This window comes from Schistocerca gregaria, chromosome 7 (genome assembly GCF_023897955.1).
Source record: "Schistocerca gregaria isolate iqSchGreg1 chromosome 7, iqSchGreg1.2, whole genome shotgun sequence".
Classification (NCBI taxonomy): domain Eukaryota; kingdom Metazoa; phylum Arthropoda; class Insecta; order Orthoptera; family Acrididae; genus Schistocerca; species Schistocerca gregaria.
In genome coordinates, this window is record NC_064926.1 from 38,413,281 (window position 1) to 38,431,144 (window position 17,864).

Here is a 17,864-nt window from a genome sequence, read left to right on the forward strand (position 1 = left end):
AGCTAACTCCTTGCAATAACTCATCATTGCCAGAGTCCTCATTTGCAATTGCGAATTCATTTGATGTGTAAACTGGTCAGTTATTTCACATTTTAAAATTCTGAAAAAATGTTTGTTGCTTTTGCTGAATTTGTCTGCCAGAGTCCATAATGTTTCTAAAATTTTTCAGTTAAAGTTAACCCCAAAATTTAAATCTTACGAGTGTCTCACTTCCCAGATTAATGTCATATTCAATATTTTCATGTGGATGACGTCACTTACGCATCAGTATCTCTTTAAACAGTATGTTGTGAGTAAAAGCCAACAATTAACCAAATTTGCATTTTTTTAATTTTTTCAGTGTGCATAAAGTAGACCCCCTCTTCCCCTATTGGTAGTACCTGTTACTGAAAGCGTGTTGATACTGTTAAGAGTGAGCTAAAAGGTATTTTCAGGTTCTGGGCCTTACTAACATATCAATATGTCTTTAAAAACTATAGTGTTCATAGAAGTCAACAACAAATAAAGGTTTTTGTAGGATGGGTAATGTGCATTATGGAAAGAGCATTGGAATTGCTAGTGTTAATATCTACTTCCTTACAGCAATAGTTAAAAGAATGTATTTTCACATCTGAAAACACTGGTTTTGATTTACAGTATCTTACCAATTGTCATACAGCTATATTACACACATGGCTACTTGCCATGTAACTAATAGAATATTGATATTCAGATAATTTGTAAAAGGAGTTGTTAATGACGTACATTTTCAATTCTCTTTTGAATTAGTTGGGATTCACGATTTCTTCCTTTGTTAGATGCGAGCTGGTTGAACAGCTTAGGTTGGTTTGAGCAGTTGCCAGACATCAGGCTGTACTGCACATATGCAGCTACGATGACGTAGGCAGCCTGTGCTTGGTGCTTGCTCTCCTCATACGCTTTTCTGTGTGGCACTTCGTGTGTGGTGGGGCATCATGTGACCAGGTGCAGCCCTGCTGCAGGTTGTTGAGAGGACATACAGAGTTGTCCTCAGAGCAATTGTTTTATCATGTCCCATCCAGATAAAGGATGCATATAAGGAAGCAGCTCTTGGCATAATATCATTTCAAAATTAAACTCCACAGCTCAAATTACCATAACATTTTAGAATGTGGTGACTGACAGTTTTTAATTCGTACTCTGCAATATTATTGTGTAGCATTACCAATCAGGTTCACATCCATACAGCACTGCAACAAGCTAGTAGGATGGAGTACAAATTTCTTGGGGAAAAAAAGTTTATTGTGTAGCTTACACCAGAATAAGAGAGAATAAATTTCATGACTATTTCAAAATGGGTAGAAAATTAACAAGATTGTCTGTGAGGCACAGAAACTGTACAACTGACAGTTTATATTCTACTCTAAGAATAAATATAAATCCACGTGGCGGGTTAAAACAATAAAAAACGGTATGCTGCCAGTCTACAATTTAGCATAGAATGGCATTCTATAAATTTAAGATGTAAACACAAATTAAGAAATAACTTCAGGCCTAAAAAGAACGAGATAAGTGCCTTGTGATTGAAAAACACTGTTTCACACAAGGCAGATTTCTAAAATTCTGCTAAAGCTGTCAATATATTTGAAAAGTATTTAGTTCAAAACTACTGACCAAACTTGCCTCCTTAGTGAGATTGAAGTCAATGTTTATGTATGTTCATATGAATAGCATTAAGAGATCTTACAGTGACATGAAAGGAACAGGACATCAGAGACTACTCCAACAGCATTGGAGTTTCATAAAGCATACTAAAATGCTTCATTCCACTCTAATTGCACATTTATATATCCAGATGCATTCTGAAGCACCTGATATTCAGCTTTTCTATGTGGTTTTCGTGATACCAATTTTCTTGGAGGTCCAGTACTGTATTCTCATGTTTGGTTCTTTACTTTGGTATAATGTCATTCCTCTCATAAAATGAAAATTTGCATTTGAAATTGAAAGAAATTGAAAGAAATTGAAAGTAACCAACAGTGCGGAATGAAACACTGTTTCAAATAAACTAACTGCCTCAATGGAAAAAAAAAAAAAATAATAGAAGCAAATTTCTCTACAAAATAGACAGAAATAGCTTCATTACAGACATTAATGGTCGATTGCTAATAACATGGAAATAATATAAAATCATAAAATTGAAACTCCTAACTTATTTCACGATAATGAGAATGTATATTAATTCACTTGATGACTCCCGGCCAAAGAAATCTGTATTGTTTTCATTTGACATGGGAGCCATAAATGAAGAGACCCGCAATGTCACGAAACACATACACAGGTCACATGGAGAAAGACCCTCCCCCATCTATAACTCAGCTTGCTCTGCGCATGCGTGGATCTGGCATCTTGGGTGCGCCGGAAAAATTTTTCCTGTTAGCATCTGGTTACTTGCTGCTACTGCTCATATGGCAAACAGAGATGCTTCAAGTAGCCAGAAGCAGGAGGAAGGCACTGCTCATACGTGAATTCAGCTCTGCGCATGTGCATGGCTCGCTAGCAACTGCTCAAATGAATCTCTTACTACCAGAGTACGTCACACTCTTGTAAAACATGAACAAGGATGCTAAGTCCACATGGAAACTATTTGTGTCTCTTGTAGTGCGACTGTATACCACAGTTCAGCTATAACTGAATTTTACAATCAACAGGGAAAATAATTAAAGAGTAAATCTATTCTGAATTGAGTGATTGCTGATTTAATTTACATGCTCTTCCCCAGAAGATACTTCGGTAAGACAACATAGAGTAAAAATAAGCAAATGTTCTTGTCTTTAGGTCAACACAATGAGAGAGGCTTCTATGGGCATAACATGTTGAACTAAAGTTTTTGATTAGCTTGTCCATGCATTGACTCCATTTTAACTTGTTATTCAGCTGGACCTCAAGGAATTTTACTCCATGTCCTTCATTCGATATATAACCACCAATGTCTACTTTTGGGGCTAAAGGGTCATTTTTGCTTGTCTGAAACCTCACAATATGATTATTAATGATGAAAGGAAACCACGACAGCTGTAATAATACACAGTTATTGTGATGTAACCAGTTTCATTCTTTTATAACATTAGCAGGTTGCCGAGTTGTGCCAGCATCATGATATAAAGGGGAGGGGGTGTTATGTGTAATATCAGAGACAGTCTTGGATACAACGATCACATGAACATTCTATTGATCCCTTGACAGGAGTATGGTGAGCAATAAGTACATGTGACATGGCGTGCTGTGTGCACTGGATACAAACAGACCTCTCACTGGCACAAGTCTGCAACCTGATGTTCTAAAAAAAAACTGGTCATGACACAATAATTATTGAAAATGTATATTAATACAGCTGTGGTGGTTTTCATCAATCATTAGTACTAGTGATCCATTAAATTTCTTCTAATATTTCACAAATACATCAATTCTGACAAACTTGTATTGCATGCTACTCACCGTTAACTCTAATGCTCAGTTATTTATAACAGTAATTATGCCCCAAAAACATGAAAATACACACTAATATTGTCAGTCGGCTTTGAAACTTTACAAGACCAGTCTTTGTGAGATTGAGACTCAAATTTGTTAGCTGTGAACCATTTGTAAGCCTGTTCAGCTGTCATCTGAACTTCATCTGCAAAAGTTAAATTTGGAACCATGATGAGGTAGCATATGGTGCCGATAACATAATCAAACGTGGGTTTTTATAAAGACCTGATAGATGTTGTAAGTGACATTAATCGATAGAAAGATATATACCTTATGGGAGATTTTAATATGCACACACAAAAAATACTAAAAATAGTGAAGTCATACATAAATATGGGGAGGAAATACAGAACAAAAGTGCCCAAAAGTGGTCTGATTTTTGTGGAGCACATTCATTAAGATTGTAGAAGGACTACTTTCCTCACAAAGAAATAAACATATCTGGATGCTAACTGCAAGTAATTTAAAATCTGTAATAGATTATACATTACACTTGAAAATTTGTAATCGAACACACAAGAAGAGCAGAATGTGGAATGACTATTTTGTAGTCAAAGCAAAAGGGCTAGTAAACTATAAGAAAATTAACACCTGTGGTAAGAATGAGGAGTACAGTAAAATAGCTGAAGCACAAAGATATAATTTGTAAAGCTTTATATAAGTTTCTGTGAAATTCCTATACAAGACAAGATTAGCCAGCAGATTAAGTAATACTAGGGATATCGATGAATCCATGGCAACAACATTCTGCACTGAGATGAGAGTGCACTCTTAGAGCAGTATGAGAGACCTTATGCCAGAGTGATGTGGCATGCAGCAGGACACAAGGCATCCTTCTGGTTAGCTTGCAACTTCAGACATAAGAGGTCCAGCTCTTGGGCCTTTGCCAAATTCTACTAATGAGTCTACTCTAAGCATGTTGAACAACATGGATACAAGGCTACAACATGTACTGTTTCCATAAGTGAAAAAAAAAGAGAAAAAAGAAAGAGAAAAAAGAAAGAAAAAAAAGAGAGAAAAAGGTCCATGCAGTTACACATTTCTGTTACTGTCCCTGTTGAATCTCCACTCACTTCCGTTTCCTCTGAAGAAAGGCACTTATACATAATTATGAACTATGGTGGTCTTCTGGCTGTCCATTATCTTTACCTTCAACAGCCTTCCTGACACCATTTGTAATAAGAAGAATGTTTATGGGCATTGGGTTGAAACACACCCATAAACCAACTGTAATATGGAAAATATCTGGTCAGTCATGGGGTGGGTTCTAAGCCAAAGATAGTGGATGTGGGCAGCAGCCGAGGGTATAATATTAGTTCATTGCCTCTATGGTAATGTATTTTGCTGGAATTTCACAATGAAACTAGTCAGAAGTGGCCATAGAGAGGCACGTGAAGGTAAACAATGAGTCTTTATTATTTCATCCTGCTAGTACAGTCAGTCAAGCATAGTATCTTCTTCACGTAATATTCGGCACTGTAGCTGCCAGCAAGGTCATGCCAGGAGACACAGACAGGTGACCTGCTTACACAGTGGGGTGTCGACATGGTGTGCAGACTCAGAGATGGTCCAGATGCTGCACATGGCCCGGCTGTGGTGCAGAAATGGCAGCAGGTGGTGTTGGCCAGCATAGCACAAGTTCACAATGTTGTCCAGAATCCAACTCCTAAGTGCTGGCTGGACTCTGGTGATGGCAAGCAATCCCGAGGAGGCAACAGCTGGTGTGGTGTTGACTGTTCGGGCTGGGCAGATAGACGAATGTCCCTCTTTTGCAGTCTGAAGGCATCCGAGTCATGGCAATGGAACAGATGGCACAGACTGGATGTCACAGCCCAGCTGGCCAAATACAGTGACGTGCTGTTGCGGCCGCGGTTAAATACTGCTTCCATGTGCTGACAGTTGTGGAAGGCGCAATGTCTCAGTGTCACTTGGAACCATCACAATCGTGACCTCAGTGCTTGTTTCACCTGTCCAGTAAGCCTCCCCTGATGTACGATTCTGTGTGACCTTTCCCATTTCTACCCCTTTTCCTAGACCTCTTCAGTCCTTTTCCTTCACCCCTACTCCTCCTTCTCCTCCTCCTCCTCCTCCTCCTCCTCCTCCTCCTTCAACACTTCTCCCTGAAGGTGTCATTGGCTCCAAAAGCTTGCCTAATTATAACCTTTTTGGTTTGAAGCACTCAATACTCTTCTGCCGAATACGTGTCCGACAGCTGCCACCTCAAGCCAGTGGAAGTCAGTCAAAAGAATATCCTGGATTTATTTGGTCTGTACTCTTAACCGGAACTAAAAGAAATCAACAGGAGTATTTATTGGCTTATCAAAAGCTGTTGACATGGTGGATCATAAGATTCTGCTATCAAAACGTGGAATATGGTATTTGAAGTTTGTCCAACAGTTCATTCATTTCCTTCCTGAGCACTCTTAAGCAGGCAGTATGAAGTACATCAATTTCAACCTTAAAATTAATGCTGAACGACTGTCACAGTATAATTAAATATAATGTGTGCCAAAGCTCAGTAATGGAACCATTCTGTTGCTTTTGTACAGTCACGGTCTAACCTTAACCAAGGATGCTCACAAAAGAACCATATTTGCAGATGACACAAAGTAAAGAAGAATTACAGCACTCAGTAAACACTGTGACAAAACATTTTAGTAACTGTGCACAGCATAATTAGCTCTTAATAAATAGTAAAAAACTATTGTGCCAAAATTTCACAGTGCTCTAAACAATGATATGTACTTCCCACTTCTCTCTATCACTGATGAACTGATCACTTACAGAACAAATTCTTAATATCACAGCTGCAAAACAATCTTAATGAAAGTTTAGTAAGACCTGCTACCCCCCTGCCCTTTTGCTCACTATCAGTTGACATAACATTTGCAAAATGATGACAGTAGTCAAACACATACAAACATTCGCACATTGTCAAACAAAGATCAGTGGGAAACATCGAAATGGCAGACTGATTGTCCTTATTCGATTGTAGTTGGAACATGTCAACATAAATCAGTAGCGGAAGGAGATAAACTGAAATATTTTGGCACTGGCAGTGGGACAATGTGTGAACAGCTCTTATCACCGGAACAGTACTTAATGGGGAACCTGCTATTTGTGTACGAAAGAAGGACGCAAAAGAACTCTGGGACACTTACCAGTGTTTGAACAATCTTCATTGCAACACTTATACCGGCTGTTCCATCTTTTTTTGAAACAACAAAATATGACATGTCTGCAACAAAACATGTGTTGCTACTTGGAAATATTTTCAATGAATTACAAAAGGAACTGAGAAAAAGTAATCCAAATGTAACCTTGCCTCTTTAGCAGCTTCGTCATATTTTCAAAACATAGGTCCTCAATATCAGTTCCATTCATTGACCTGGTTTCGTATTTCTGAAGCTGAGCAGACAACAAAGCTTCTCAATGAGAATTTGTGCTTCACTGTGAATTCACCAGCTACACATGCAAACAGTCAGGCACGCCAGTACAAAATCAGATAGCAACAGCAAAAACACAAGACCTTCACAACCGAGTGGAACAAGTCAAAGGAGAAAGATACTCTTTCATGTCTATGTTGCAAGAAAGTTGAATATGTTATTGCAAACACGTAACAATAATTCTAGTTCCAGTTTAAAAGTAAAGAGTAGACCAAGTACATTTTTCACCACTGGTTTGCTAGTTCACCCTAATTTTGACAGCACTGATTCTTGGATTTCTGACTCTCGCACTACACTTTACATTTCACCAAATACATTGCATTTCATTATATTTGAAATGTTTCTGATTCCACTATGTGTACAGAAAACAGGCAGCAATGTTCTTTAACACACATGGGATTCGAAGCGTTAATACTGAAGTACATATAAACAACAAGCAGGTACCTGCTTTCCTAGAGATAATGTAGTAGGTACTTGATACCAGGCACCAAATTTTCTGTTAAGTTGCACAATGTGGACATTAAGTGATTTACCATAAGAAAGACTGCATCATTCAGTGATGTGGAACAGTCACAATAGGAAAACTTTATGGTTCAATAGGCCTATACATTATGAATATGCACATTTGTAATACAGATTCACAAATAAATATGAAATTAGCAACTCCAAAAGAACAATTACAAGAAAGGCAAAAGAGACTTGGTCATCAAGACAAACATAAAACACGAGATGTGCTCTCTTGTTCCAAAATAGCAGTTTTGTGATGGATATGTTCTTGGCGAACACTGTTGCAACCCAATCAGACTTCATAGAGATAATCCACAAACTGTTGGTGAACTGACTAATGGTTTTCATCACTATGAGATTTTTGACAATGATTATTTTCATTTTGATTGGATATACTTCATGTGAAATAAATCTGAAGTAGATGACAATTTGGAAACATTTTTGAAGGAGTATGATAGTGCTGGTCATAACTTAGGAGTGTTTCAGTTTTATGGTGGAGAAGAGTTCAATTGTAACACAATACCTGCAGTGTCCAGATTCACCCGAGCAAAATGATGTTGCTGAACAAGCAAATCATCAAGTAGAAGAATCAGCTTTCTCCATATTATCACCTAACAGGTTACCGAAATCATTTTGGGCTCATGCATGTGACACTGCCATTTTTGTACTCAGTCACAATGGAAAGTCAACTATTCACGATAAAACACCTTTTGGGTTGTAGACTGGAAAAGCATTCTTGGTTCAAAATACTCTTGACATCACAATAAATACCAATCATACCGGCTGCCAGTGCCAATCAACATGCAATAGATACATTGTGGAACAAGCAGTGATAATGATCCCTCTGCACAAAAAAGATTTGAACAAGATTAAGTCATTTCTTCACAGCATAGACAGTATAGCTCTGCCAGGAAAGATATCCCTTTGCATTTTCTTATGCTTGCAAGAAACATCCAGAAAATTTGGTTGAATTGTTCAAGAAAGGTTTGACTAGTTGACTTATACAATGAAAAATGTAACTGTTCATGAAAGTGCTGTATGAAAAGTTTTATAAAGGTGTCTCTCTTCTGTGTGTGGGGAGCAAGAAAAATTTCTGTATCTTCTTACTTCGTGGGAAGGGCAACTGATAAAGACACTTTACACTCACATGTTTGTAGATTAAAGATAAGCAAGCAGCTGCACAAAGTAACTATCCTACCTAGATGTACTCCACTTTGGCAACTCTGTAATGTTTACTATTAGAAGCAGGTTAAAATTTTCACAAAAAAATTCAAAATGCTCCTGACATGGTGAAGACTAACAGACAAATTGCTTTGAGAAAAGATTCCATAAACATACATTCTTTAATTCAGTGTCAATTTCATGCACCTGCTTTCAAAGGAATGATCAAATACTTGCAGTTCGCATCAAAGTTGATCAAACAAAGAACAATCTTTTTGAATTTAAATGAACAAAGCTTTCTGTTATCACTTTTGAAAACTATATGCTGCAAGGCAGTAGCTTTCATTAAATGCGCATGGTGCTCAACAAACTTGTATTACAGTTGCTTCTATGACAAATGTCATCTGGAATGTTGTTCTAGCACAGCAAGCAATAGCGAGCAAGACAATTCTGTAATCTATTCTGTAACTAAAGAAACATAAATTTGTAGAAAGTTTGCTGCAGAGATAGCCTTAATAATTATTTCTGTATCATGAAATTGGGGAAGAGGGTTGGAGGGGGGGAGAAGACATTTGTCAGATTTGTACCATTACAAGAGCATGACAGCAGTGAACATTAAGTGCTGTGCAACATTTCCTTGGCTGACACTTGACTAACATTACATTTTTTTCTCAGGAACTAGAAATTCTCACGAGAAGCTGCTAACAAGGAACTGAGGGCAGGCCCATCTACAACATATCAAAGACTCATCAAAATCCATGATTAACAGGTCTGATGGTTCCCTTGTGAGTTGGAATTTAATTCCATATCTGAAGAAATAGAAAAGGAAGGTGACTTTATTACTAATTCTCAATCAAATTCTAAAAAATTAAATTTACTATTAATCAAATTGAGACTAGTAACCAAAAATGTTTGCATTAATTACTACATTATTATCCAGTTTGTAAAATAGATCTGCTAGCGAATTTGACTGGTTACGAACTGGCTTACCAGGCTCATCCGTCTAAAGAAACATACTTATTAGTTTGCCTGACAAAGGCAATCTATGAATGGCTTGCACCAAATAACTTCAATGGAGCTATGGGAAATTGTGATTCCAATAAATGATTTAATCCAATGAAAGAAGAAATGGAGGTATTCAAAGAAAATGTTACCTGAGGGTTGGTAAAATTTCCTGAAGGGAAACATGTTATTGATAATAGTTGGATACTTCATGTAAAATATAAACCTGATGGACCGACTGATCCGTACCTCATTTGCTTCATTGTTCGTGGTATGCCTTAATTTCCAGCACTCTATTACAATGAAACTTTGCATCTACATCTACACTCTGCAAACCACCTCGAGGTGCATGGCACAGGGTATATCCTATTGTAGCAGTTATTATGGTTTCTTTCTATTCCATCTGTGTATGGTGCACGGGAAGAATGACTGATTGAATGCCTCTGTGCATGCAGCAATTATTCTAATCTTATCCTCACAATTCCTATATGAGCAATACATTGGGGTCGTCGTATATCCCCATAGCAACCATTTAAAGCTGGTTCTAGAAACTTTGATAATAGTTTATGTCTATCTTCAGGAGTCTTCCAGTTCAGTTCCTTTACAATCTGTGACAAACTCCCATGGATTAAATAAACCTGTGACCATTCGTGCAGCCATTCTCTGTACACATTCAACATCCCTTGTTAGTGCTATCTAGTACGGCTCCCACAAACTTGAGCAATATTCTAAGACCAGTCGCACAAATGATTTGAAAGCATCCTCTTTTGTAAACCGCTTGCACTTCCGAAGTCTACCACCTACAAAGTGTTACACACAGGTATCTGGACAAGTTGGCCAATTCCAACAGTGACTCACTGATATTTTAGTCATAGGGTACTACATTTTTTTCCATTTTATGAAATACAAAATTTTACATTTCTGAACATTTACAGCAAGTTGCCAATCTTTGCACCACTTTGAAACCTTATTAAGGTATGACTGAATATTTATGCTGTTTCTATCAGATAGTGCTTCATTAAAGACAACTGCACTATCCAGGGAAACCTCCTTTGTTATTAATATTGTCTGCAAGGTCATTAATACAAAACATGACCAGCAAGGGTCCCAACACACTTCCCAGGGCACACACAAAGTTACTTCTACGTCTGATAACAACTAACCATCCAAGACAACATGCTGTGTTCTCCCTACCCGAAAGTACTCAATCCAGTCACAAATTTTACTTGATACCCGATATGATCATACTTTTGACAATAAGCGTAGGTGTGGTAATGAGTCAAACACTTTTCAGAAATTAAGAAACACTGCACCTACCTGGTTGCCTTGATCCAAAGCTTGCAAGTTGGGATTCATATGAACAATGTTTTCGAAATCCATGCTGGGTGGCTCTGAGGTAGTCATACCTCATTACTTTGAGCTTGGAATACGTCCTAAGATTTTGCAACAAATCTATGTCAAAGGTGCTGGACAGTAGTTTTGTGGATCACTTCTACTATCCTTCTTGTAGGCCGGTGTGATCTGTGCCTTTTTCCAAGAACTGGATACAGTTTTTTGTTCAAGGGTCTATGATAGATTACAGTTACGAGAGGGGCTAACTCGGCTGGAAATTCAGTATTGAATCTGACAAGGATTCCATCAGGGCCTGAAGCTTTGTTCACTTTTAACAATTTCAGCTATTTCAACACCACTAACACTATTACCTATTTCATTCAACTTTTTGGTAGTACGAGGATTAAATTGGGCAATTCTCCTGAGTTTTCCTTTGTAAAGGAACACTTGAAAATGGAGTTAAGCATTTCAGCTTTTGCTTTGCTACCCTCAATTTCAGTTCCTTTCTCATTCACTTGGGACTGGACACTAGCTGTGGCGCCACTAGCAGCCTTTACACATTTCTTTGTATCTTGTGAAATGTCATTTGACAATCTGTTACAGTAGTCATTAAATGCACACACTTTACCCTATTGACAGCCAAATGCATTTTATTCAGAACCTCTCTATCTTAGCCCTGCAACTTGTTTTACATCTATTATGCAGTAATTCTGTTTCTTTAGAAGTTTATTGACAGAGACTGTATACTCCGGAGATGCCTTCCCATTATGAACTGTTTTACTGTGTACGTATCTATTCAATGCATGATCAATTATTCTTTTAAACCTGAGTCATAGTTCATCTACATGCTCCTACACTGCGCTGAAAGTTTGAAGTTCCTCACTGAAGTATAACATTACTGATTGTTTACCTAGTTTACTGAACATATATATCTTTCTGCTTGTTTTAGTTGTCCTTTGCACTTTGGTAGTAATCGTTGCTACAACTGTATCATGGTCACTGATGCTTTTAATGCAGATATCCTTGAAGATGTCGGGTCTGTTTGTTGCCATTAGATACAGTATATTTCTATCATGAGTGGGGTTCCTAACTGTCTGTTCTGGGTAATTTTCAGAGATGGCATTTAATCAAGTTTTACTGGAAGTCTTATCAGAGCCACCATTAACAAAACTGTAATTTTCCCCAATTAACTGTTGGATGATTAAAGTCTCCACCAATGATTACAGTATGAAGGGGGAACATATGTACAAGTGAACTGAGGTTTTCTCTAAAGTTTTCGGTTAAATCAGGAATGAGTCTGGTGGCGATAGAAAGATAAAATTATCATTTTATGCCCACACCTGATAGTGAGTCTTGCCCAAACAATCTCACATGCATGCAGCTTCTACTTCTGTCTCGGTGGATTTGAGTTTCTTGTCTACTGTGACAAATACACTACACTTGCCAGTCCTCTCGGCACACATTTAAATTTTCCCCAAAAATCTCACTGCTATCAATTTCAGGTTTCAATCAGCTTTCTGTTCCTAGTATTATGTGAGCTTCATAGCTTTTCATGAGTGCTTCAACCTCTGGCACTTTGTTACGAATGCTTCGGCAGTTTACCATTATGATTTTAATACTCTCACCTGTGGGAGGCACTTCTTTCCATCTTACACTAATACTTCTGTCTTTCCTACAGCTATTGTGATAAGGATTGGATGGAGAGTCATCTAACTAAAAAACCCTTGTGTGCCTACACACACAGTGAGAAGCAGCCTCTGATGTGTAGTGCACACCTGACCTATCTTGGGGAACCCTACATTTCTCAACCCCACACACAAGTCCAGGAAGTCACAGCATAGCTTGTCACAGAACCTTTGAAGTCTCTGGTTCACTCCTTTCACTTGACTCAGAACCAAAGGGTCACAATCAGTTCTGGGGACAATATTGCAAATTGTGAGCTTTGTTAAAACTCCACGTGCAAGGCTAGTCTTCTCAACCTTCCCTGCCGGTCACTGGAATGACCCAAGAATGACCTCAGAGCCCAGCCGAGAGGCATCGTTTGTTCCAATGTGTGCCATAATCTTCAGATGGTTACACCCTGTTCTTCCAGTGGCTGCCAGAGTAGCCTCTTCAACATGTTTAATTAGGCCCCCCAGGCATACACACAGAGTGCACCTGGTGTCCTTTCATGTCCCTTGCTGTGATTTCCCTAAGTAGACCATTGTTCGCCGTACATTTAAATTGCCGACATTAATAGACCCCTACACTACTGCATTTGCCTGCTCCTGACACAGGATAAAACAATTCAGTGAAAGACAGCACCTCAAACTTGTTGGTTAGGGGAACTGAAGCAGCACCCTGAGTTTTCCCTGGTCCCCATCCACACTGTACGGGACACTTAGAATTACCACTGACATGCCACTTGCAGTCAAGCAGACAGGTAATGATAGATCCTGTACCTTCTGCAGATGAGACAGGATACACAGGGAGGATAGTACTTGAGATATATCTGGTACACGTATCACAGGTACATGACTCTTGGGAGCCCTTCCCACTCACCAATTCGGAGCAAAGTTGTTAATTCACAATAATACCTGAAGCAGATACACAAAACAAGATTTATATTAGGGAGCCCAAAAACCTGTGGTAAAAATAACTGTTTCCTAAAAAAAATTATGTTGATTATAGTTGTTAGCAAACTCAAAAACAGAGTTAATATACAATAAATGCAGATAATATATAGAGCTACTCATCTTTAAGGGAATACTAGATGTAACACAAAGTGTTATTTAGCAAATCTGCTACAGTAACTACATCACAAATGCCAATTACTTACAAATTACTCTTAGATTATGCAAAGGACAATGGTAGCTTCTGCAATTTCTCAAAAACACATCTTAATTTGCGTTTATATACAATGAAATTCAGGGTGTGACGTATACTTTGGCTAAACTGTGAACCATAAATGCTAATTTGCTACGAATTAAATTACATATCTGAAACACTCGTACAGCTAACTGACAAAAATATAGTTTTGTAAGTGTCCGAAAATTCTGAAACTAAATTATTTCTCTCATAATTGCACAATTAAATTAGAGAAAGGTTGTTTTAAATGAGGATAGGCCAACTCTCCTCAAAAACTTGGAATGAGCACAATTTAGTTTAAGCCTACACTTGACAATAACATCACTAGATTATCATGGCACTGGTGAATGTTTGAAATCGCACAATACATCACAATAGGAGACAGCTAAACAATGCGTGTGGAAAAAGGTCTTACAAAAACACCATGTAAAAATGGAAGTCCAAAACTAAAAATTAAATGGCCTTCGCCATATTGCTTCTGCAGATAAAAAGTAAAACGTGGTTGACAGCCTGTGCGTCATTCGATAAAATGGCTGATAAATCAGACGGAAAACCAAGGCTAGAATGTAAATTGGTAAAAAAAGGGCATTCCAGCAGGATGTGGTGGCAGTGAAAATTTGGGCACAATGCGTACAAAGTGGTGGAGCAGCGCCACTGAGCAAATGATGATGGGTAAAAGGCAGTGCCCAATATGCAGCTGAGTTAAAAAATAATCTCCTTCCAGCAGGAGGATTGAGAGGAGGTTGTCCAAGGCACCGGGAGAGGCTTAATAAGCTGAAGCTTATTCCCGTGAAGGGAGGACCATTGGTGATGCCAAAGAGACACAACCTCCTGACAGACGCCAATGCAGATATCATCGGAGGGAATAGAGGTACTTGCGGGCTGAGGTACGAGGACTGCAGCACTGGCAGCAGTGTCAGCAGCCTCGTTTCGTGGCAGACCGGCATGACCACGGATCCACAGAAACATGACATTGGCTCCACCAAGGATGAGCAAGTGGCAGTTTTCCTGGACCTGCTGCACTAAGGGATGAGCAGTGTACAGCTTACAGAGACTTTACAATTGGGAAGGCTGTGTCACTGGATGTAATCCATGGCGAAAATCTCTGCTGTAAATCTTGAGGAGTGTGCCGGAAGCTGATATCAAACGACATAGGTGTCAACGATGAAGGCACACTTGAAGCCATGGTCAGTCCGAGAGCCATCAGTGTATACAAAGGTACTATCACGAAGTTCCATGCAAAGGTCGTGAAACTGAAGGTGATAGATCGAGGCTGGAGTAGTGTCCTTAGAAAGCGAATTAAGGCCAAGGTTGATATGGGCCTCTTCAAGAAGCCAAGGTGATGAAGGGTTCACACTCACTGGGAAAGTTGCAGGAAGCATGAAGTTAAGCCACTGTAGGAAGTGGTGAAAGTGGACTCCAGGAAGTAACAGAGAAGAGGGATAAGCCCCCTACTGATGACCTAGGGAATCATCAAAGGAGGCGGCATAGGAGAGGTGGCCACACATGGCAGACAAACAGCATGCATACCTGCTGAGGAGAAAGTCACAGCGGTAGGACAGTGGTAGTTCAGGAGCTTCAGCATACAGACTCTCAACCGTGCTGGTGTAAAAGGCGCCCGTGGTCAAACGGATGCAATGATGATGGATAGTGTCGAGACAGCGTAAAACGGATGAGAGAGCAGATGCATAAACAAAGAACCCCAGTCAAGTTTCGAGTGGACAAAGGACCAGTACAAAAAGAGGAGGGTCGTTCAATCGGCATCCCAAGAAGTACCATTGAAGACATGTAGGACACAGAGACTGTGAACAACGGGCTCCCAGGTAAGAGACATGAGAGACATGAGAGGACCATGAGAGTTTCCTATCTAGCAAGAGCCCCAGGGATTTCACAGTGTCAATGAATGGAAGGGCAACAGGCCCAAGATGTAGAGATGGTGGGAGAAACCATTTCCACCACCAGAAATTCATACTGACTTTTTTGTCAGTAGAAAAGTGAAAGCCATAAGTGATTCTCCAGGAGTGAAGATGATCAAGACAGCACTGAAGACACCGCTCAGTGAGACATGTACGTGGAGAATTGCAATACATGGCAAAAATCAATGACAAAAAGGGAGCCGGAAACGCCCGGCGGGAGGCAGGCCTTTATAGGGTTAATGGTGATAGAAAAGAGGATGATACTCAGGACGGAACCATGAGGCACATCATTTTACTGAATAAAGGTGTTCGACAAGGCAGAACCCAAACGCACCTTGAAAACTCGGTCTTGTAAAAATGTCCAAAGAAAACAGGGCAGGTGCCCACGGAAGCCCCACATGTAAAGACTATTGAGGATACCAGTTCTCCAGCACGAGTCCTAGGCCTTCTCCAAATCTAAAAACACAGCCACAGTCTGGGATTTCCACAGAAAACCATTCATGGCATGGGTGGACAGAGTAACGAGATGGTCAACTGCAGAACGTCGCACTCTAAATCCACATTGTGCATTTCGTGATTTGGTTAAGGTGGTCAGCCAACAGGGCACCTCTCTGGCAAGTCCTGGGAGAACCCAAAGGGGATGATGTGCATTAAAGTCACCGAGTAGCAAAAAGTGGGGAGGTAGCTGCCTAATAAGCTGAAGGACTTCTGCCCTGGTGACATCGAAGGATGGAGGTACATAAATGGCACAGAGGGAGAAAGTCAGGTGGGGAAGACTGAAGACCGTTTGTCTTTAGCAGACTTCTTTGAGCCCTTCTGGTAAGAGGAAGACTTGGGTGTTGTTTGGCTGGAGGGACGGAGGAAGTCTTCTCGGGAGTATTTCTTCTGTCCTTTCCTGCCTGTCGGTTGTGTAGTGGGTAGCTTCGCCCCTTCAGGCAAGAGTTTGACAGTTTGTTGGACACCATGACAGGAGGGACGGTGATGCCAACTTGATACCGGGTGACTTCACAACCTCAGAGTCAAATTTGAGGGCACGCGCCTGTGTGGCCACGTCCTTCATGGAGCGAGGGGGTAACAAGAACTGAGCTATAGGTGCAGGATGGTAGAACAAAGGGTTTGCGACTAGCCAGTAACTTGCGAGCTACTGGGTAAGGCACTTTTTCCTTTACCCGAATCTCTTTAACAGCCCGCTCATCTAGATACACAGGACAATCCCGGGAGGAGGTGGCATGGCCGCCATTGCAGTAGGGAGAAGGAGGCAGACATTTGCCCTCGTGTGAAACCCTGGCACAAATTATGCATGTGGCTGGGTGTTGACAAGACGTTCTTGTGTGACTGAACCAATGACACTGGTAGCAACGCATCGGATTCGGAATTTACGGCCAGACTGTGATGATTTCATAGCCTGCTTTAATCTTGGATGGCAGCACCACACTACCAAAGGTGAGGAAAAGGGTGCAGATGGGCACCTAGGAGGAATCGACCTTTTCATTACACAACGGACAGCAATGTCACCCATCATCAGAAAGGTAAGATTCTATTTCAGCCTTGGTTAGATGGTCCTGCAGCCTGGTGTAAATTACACCACGGGAAGAATTCAAAGTTCTATGTGCCTCGACACGAACAGGGTAGCTGTAGACAAGCGAAGCAGAAAGTAGTAGTTGTGCTTGAGAATCAGAAGTCGTCTACAAAAGCAAAGTGCCATTCCGTAAACGAGAGCAGGATTTTACAGGGCCAGCAATGGCATCAACACCTTTCTGAATAATAAACGGATTGACCTGCGAAGGACTGACTGTCTTCAGTACATAACACCACACAGAACCGCGGTGCAGCGGGGAGGGTCTTCGAATCAACATCGATGGAGAGGATGATTGACTCATTAGGAGGAAATCCCCCATGACTGCCAGTGTCTTCAATGGCACGCTCCTTCCAACTGGGGCCCCATTCACAAGGGGGGCACACCCACCTTTGGTGACTGTTCACACCTCAGGTCACACCTCCTAAACACTTGACAGAGGGCCCAATGGCCAATCTGGGAAGGTTGCAGCTCAGGCAATGACCCCTCGACGGGCCTGGCCTGTACCGGGGGTATGTGCGAACCCTACCTGTCAACCCAGGGCTGGGAATTACTCGTTACCCAGTCACCTTCAGGACCTTCAGGAGC

General features: G+C 40.3%; 1 protein-coding gene across 15 annotated transcripts in view; it reads right to left on the bottom strand.

The window, feature by feature from the left end:
* LOC126281331 (cytoplasmic dynein 1 intermediate chain) overlaps positions 1–17,864 on the bottom strand; it is a 183,071-nt gene that overhangs the window by 125,233 nt on the left and 39,974 nt on the right. The window lies entirely within an intron of this gene.